This window comes from Durio zibethinus, unplaced genomic scaffold (assembly GCF_047325235.1).
Source record: "Durio zibethinus cultivar Kanyao isolate XHJ-2024 unplaced genomic scaffold, ASM4732523v1 HiC_scaffold_2, whole genome shotgun sequence".
NCBI classification, from domain to species: Eukaryota; Viridiplantae; Streptophyta; class Magnoliopsida; order Malvales; family Malvaceae; genus Durio; species Durio zibethinus.
In genome coordinates, this window is record NW_028323043.1 from 3,144,811 (window position 1) to 3,150,810 (window position 6,000).

A 6,000-nucleotide genomic window follows, 5' to 3' on the forward strand; every position below is an offset into this window, starting at 1 on the left:
AGACATAAACAGTCATAGATAATTATGAGATGCAATCCTTCCGAATGGGATAAGAGAATTCCTACTATTATTTAGTATTCTACTACTCTTTTTTTCTTAATTGAAGAAATAATTGGAAAATAAAACAGCAAGTACAAAAATGAGTAATAACCCCCAGTAGAGACTGGTACGATTCAATTCAACATTTTGTTCGTTCGGGTTTGATTGTGTCATAGCTCTATAATTAATTCGGATTAGGTTTATCGTTGGATGAACTGCATTGCTGATATTGACCCCAAAAAAGAAACGGTAGGTACAGCTAGTCCGTGAACAGCCAACCATCGCACTGTAAAAATTGGATAGGTTCGATCTATGGTCATTGGGTCCTCCTAAAAAGATCTACTAAATTCATCGAGTTGTTCCAAAGAATCAAAACGGCCGGTTATTAATGGAATTCCTTGTCGGCTCTCTGTAAAATACTCGTTTGGACGAGGGCTTCCAAACACATCATAAGCTAAACCTGTGCTGACGAATAACCAACCCGCAATGAATAGGGAAGGTATAGTAATACTATGAATGATCCAGTATCGAATACTGGTAATAATATCAGCAAAAGAACGTTCTCCTGTGCTTCCAGACATGCTGAGCTCCGCATATTCTTGTAGGGGATCGATTCCGTAAAAGATGAGATCAGTAAACGGAAATTCACTGAAATTCAATCTTTGTGAGATCGTCAATATTGTACCAAAGGTATTTTTAGAGTATACCGAATCAGTATAGCTATCCTTCTTCTGACACAGCAACGCAATTTCAAACAGTATATCGACATGAAGTGCTAGATAATTTCTTTCTTCTTCTTGCTTGTCGATGTATAACCACGTATCATGCGATAGAAAATTCCTCAAATTCCTGGAATATAATATAGGGGATTCTATTATTGGTTTGGGGCTAGAAACGGAAGATCAGGTAACCCGTGAATCCAACAAGTTTATAATAATTCATGAAGGAAATTATCATATTTCCGCAAGTCAATTAGATGCGAAATCTAAAAATTGACTTTTTTTCGTAATTGCATAAGAGGTTTTGTTTTTTGTTGTAAGCCCTCCTTTTTTTATTTTAAGGAATTGCTTAGTCGTCTAGTAACAAGTAAGAGTAGTCGATAGTATTAGATATAGATAAAAAAAAGAGCAAGGAATAAAAAAAAAATTCTACTAATCAATATTTGTGAGGCGGCCTTTCTTGTATTCTTGTATTAGATCCAAAGGTTTTTTCTTGACCTAACTACAAAGATGATGAATCTATTTCTTTTTCTTTTCTACTCTTGTCCTGCCGCTCTATTTTTGTGAATACCGTTTAGAATGATTGATGAATCAAAAAATTTCAATTGAACTTATTCTTTCAATTGGTATTTTTGCTTATCCCCGTCTCTTTTAAAAATTGAAACTTAGGTAAGTGCTTTATAAACATATGTATAAAAAGAACATATTTCATTTAGCTCCTTCATGCCTACTCTAACTAGTTATTTCGGTTTTTTACTAGCGGCTTTAACTATAACCTCAGCTCTATTTATTGGTCTGAGTAAGATACGACTTATTTGAAAATTAATTGAATGAACGAACAATTAATAAAAACAAAGTTTTCTGTCCTATTCCATATATTCTATAGTTCCTTACCGTGTTAATTATCAATTATTAGTTATTGATATTCATGGGCAATAGAGATTAAATTTAGGGATAGATATTACCTTTCTTTTTCTCCTTTCAAATAAATTGAAATGATTGAAGTTTTTCTATTTGGAATCGTCTTAGGTCTAATTCCTATTACTTTGGCTGGATTATTCGTAACCGCATATTTACAATACATACGTGGTGATCAGTTGGACCTTTGATTAATTAACATCTCTTTTTTTGACTGACCCCTTTAATTTTAATTTAATTAATTTAATTCAAGGAGGTCAAATTCGAATTGCTGTTCAATTTTTTTTTTTTTTTTTTTTTTTTCAGTTCGGTGTAATTTTCGACTTAACAAGAGCGGAATCACGCTCTGTAGGATTTGAACCTACGACATTGGGTTTTGGAGACCCACGTTCTACCGAACTGAACTAAGAGCGCTTTCTTATCATAATAAATAAGACTGTAAAAAAGAGGATTCTTTTATTTTATAACCCCAATACATCGTGCACACCTATACTATCATATATCATATATAATATGAGAAAATGATAGATTATGTATGCTTAATTTTAATCAATCTAAAACTAAAATGGCTCCCTCCTTACTGCTCAAAGGAGAAGTAATAGGTAGGGATGACAGGATTTGAACCCGTGACATTTTGTACCCAAAACAAACGCGCTACCAAGCTGCGCTACATCCCTTTCAATTGGCCTACGATGTTATTGTAGAGAATCCCTGTCTTGTTTTCCACACCCTTATTTCATCTATTGATATACAAAAATTATCTTTCCATTTCCTCTTTTTGGTCTCATATCATATAACAACCATATAATGAATAATAAATGAATCTTTTTGGCGGGAATTCTCAGGCAGAAAGGGACCTATTTTGCTGTTTTAAGAAAAGGAAAATCTTATCTATCGAATCATTGTACATTTAAATTTTAATTTTGAATTAGGAATTCCGGGTACAAATATACAAATACAAGTGGTCTTTAACCACACATACATGTGATTATATATGTATTACCATAATGTATGTAATACGATAAAGAAGGAGGATTTTAAATGCGAGATCTAAAAACATATCTTTCCGTAGCACCGGTACTAAGTACTCTCTGGTTCGGTTCTTTAGCGGGTTTATTGATAGAGATCAATCGTTTCTTCCCGGATGCGTTAACATTCCCTTTTTTTTAATTCTAGTTATTGTCGCGGGACGGGGTGAAAAAGATTAGATCGATATACAATCAAATATCTGTGACTAATCTCTCGCCCCCCCTTGACTTTAGTTGTTTTTAGAATTATAATTATATAAGAAATGAATTCTAATTATATATAGAAATAATTCTATTTAGTTTTTTTAGAATTCTAATTATATAAGAATTATATAAAATAAATAAGGAAGGTAGAACGAAAAAAGTGGATTGAACCTCAACAAAACTTGGGTTCAAGCTCCAATTAAATTACTAGTAGAGCGAAAAGAGAAATGTGGCTGGAACAACAGTATCCTACAAGATACTTAAAGAAAATACCGTACTGTGATTCTAAATCGAGTTAGAAATCATTGTATTACTTATTTACTATTAGTATAATACATATTGATTTACTATATTGATTGCAATTGATTGCAACGAAATCTTTCAGGATTTGGTTTTGAGTTAGCAACTTTTATTTATTTATTTTCATTCCTTTCTTCTTCACTTTTGATCGGAAAATAGAAGAGTTGGGTGAATTAAAAACTCAAAGGGGGTTCATGGCCAAGAGTAAAGATGTCCGAGTAACGATTATTTTGGAATGTACCAGTTGTGTTCGAAACGTCGTTAATAAGGAATCAACGGGCATTTCCAGGTATATTACTCAAAAAAATCGACACAATACGCCTAGTCGATTGGAATTGAAGAAATTCTGTTCCTATTGTTACAAACATACAATTCACGGGGAGATAAAGAAATAAATCGAATCAAGTACTCGTATGTCAACCCTTCCCGAGAATATGAGAAAATAGGACATTAGGTATTTAGGTAACATTAGGTATTTAGTATGAGAAAATAGGACATTAGGTATTCAGGTATAATAATATATATTATATAATATATTAAGTAATATTAAGTATATAATTAGTTAGATATAATATATAACTAATATATAACAAATATTTTATTTATATATTAGTCTATATTTGTATTTCCTTGTCTATTCCACGCTTTCTTTTTAAAGTGAAGTTTTTAGTTTTAAATTATTCGATATGCACGTTAATAAATTTTTAACCTTTTTAACCTGGTATATGATTGTATCAATATTCTTTTATTTTTTTTTATTCTATTTTTTATTTAGTTCTTATTTTTTTAATAATTTTTTTCTTTATTCTCGAGTCAATTATTTATTTTTTTAGTTTACCGTCTTCGAATGATTTTTAGTTTACAGTCTTCGAATGATTAGGAGTTGGATTTTCATTGATTAGGAATTAGATTTTTAATATCACTAACTATTTTTTTTTTTATTTTCTATTCGTGCATAATGATTATTTTAATATTGTTAATTTTAATATTGTTGTTAATTTTAATATTGTTAATATTGTATTATTTATTATATTGTATGATTTATTCATTACTATATTTTTTAGTTATTACTATATTTTGTATTTATTACTATATTTCATTATTTATTTCTTATTTTATTAATTATTTATTATTTTCGTGTCGGTTCTATATATATTTATAAATTATATTTATTTATTATTTATGTATTATCACAGTTATAGATATTTATTTAAATTATATTTATATATTAAATATATTAAAATATTAAATTATATTTATATTTTATATATTAAATATATTAAAATATGAAATTATATTTATATATATTTATAAATTATATTTATTTATTATTTATGTATTATCACAGTTATAGATATTTATTTAAATTATATTTATATATTAAATATATTAAAATATTAAATTATATTTATATTTTATATATTAAATATATTAAAATATGAAATTATATTTATATATTAAATATATTAAAATATGAAATTATATTTATATATTAAATATATTAAAATATGAAATTATATTTATATATTAAATATATTAAAATATGAAATTATATTTATATATTAAATATATTAAAATATGAAATTATATTTAAATAAATATCTATAAATAATATAATAATAAAATAAACTAATAAAATAAACAAATAAATAATAAATAAATAATTAAAATAAACTAATAAAATAAACAAATAAATAAGAAATAAATAATAAATAAATAATACAATAATAAAAAAAACAAAGCAAATCGTATTTATTCTATTAATTCTATAATTTGAATTTGATCCGATCAAAATAGGATTTTAGAAAAGGATAGGATAGGATTATTTTTAGAAATAAGGAATAAAGAAATGATGGATAAATACAAGCGATCTTTTCGTAGGCGTTTGCCCCCGATCCAATCGGGGGATCGAATTGATTATAGAAACATGAGTTTAATTAGTCGATTTATTAGTGAACAAGGAAAAATCTTATCTAGGCGAGTAAATAGATTGACTTTAAAACAACAACGATTAATTACTATTGCTATAAAACAAGCTCGTATTTTATCTTCGTTACCCTTTATTAATAATGAGAAACGATTTGAAAGAAGGGAGTCGACCGCTAGAACTAGAACCAGAAATGAGAAACGATTTGAAAGAAGAGAGTCGACCGCTAGAACTACTGCTCTTAGAACCAGAAATAAATAGGCTTACCCTTCAATTGACTCAAAATTATCAAACGTAGACTGATGCTTTATTCAAAAAATCTGATAATCAAAATTGTCGTGTCGTAAGAAAAAAGAAATAAATAAAAGAATCGAATCGGGTTGGGGAAGAAAAATAAATTTTTTTTTTTTTTATTGAGCGTCTTCGCTCATCTTGTTTTCTTGTTTTGATGACCTTATCAGAATTTTTTTATCATATTAATTTCTACTCTACCTCCCTCGAGTTCATTCTCGAGGGAACCCCATTTCATTTAAAGCATTTCGGTGGATTCCTTCCGATCTCCTTATTTTATAATCTCGTTGGAAATCATATAAAGACAATTCCTATTTGAGATAGCTATTTGTGCAAGTATTTTACGATTAAGAAGCAACTGTTTCTTGTACCGATTTTTTATTAATCTACTATAATTATAGGATACCCCCATTCCTCGAATTCCTGCATTTATTCGAGTGATCCACAAACGACGAAAATATCTTTTTTTCCTATCTCTATCCCGATCAGCCGAAACCAAAGCTCTTACTCTTTGTCTCCGAGCTATATATCCCTCTTTCATTCTGGTCATTGAATAAAAGAAATTTTGATGAAT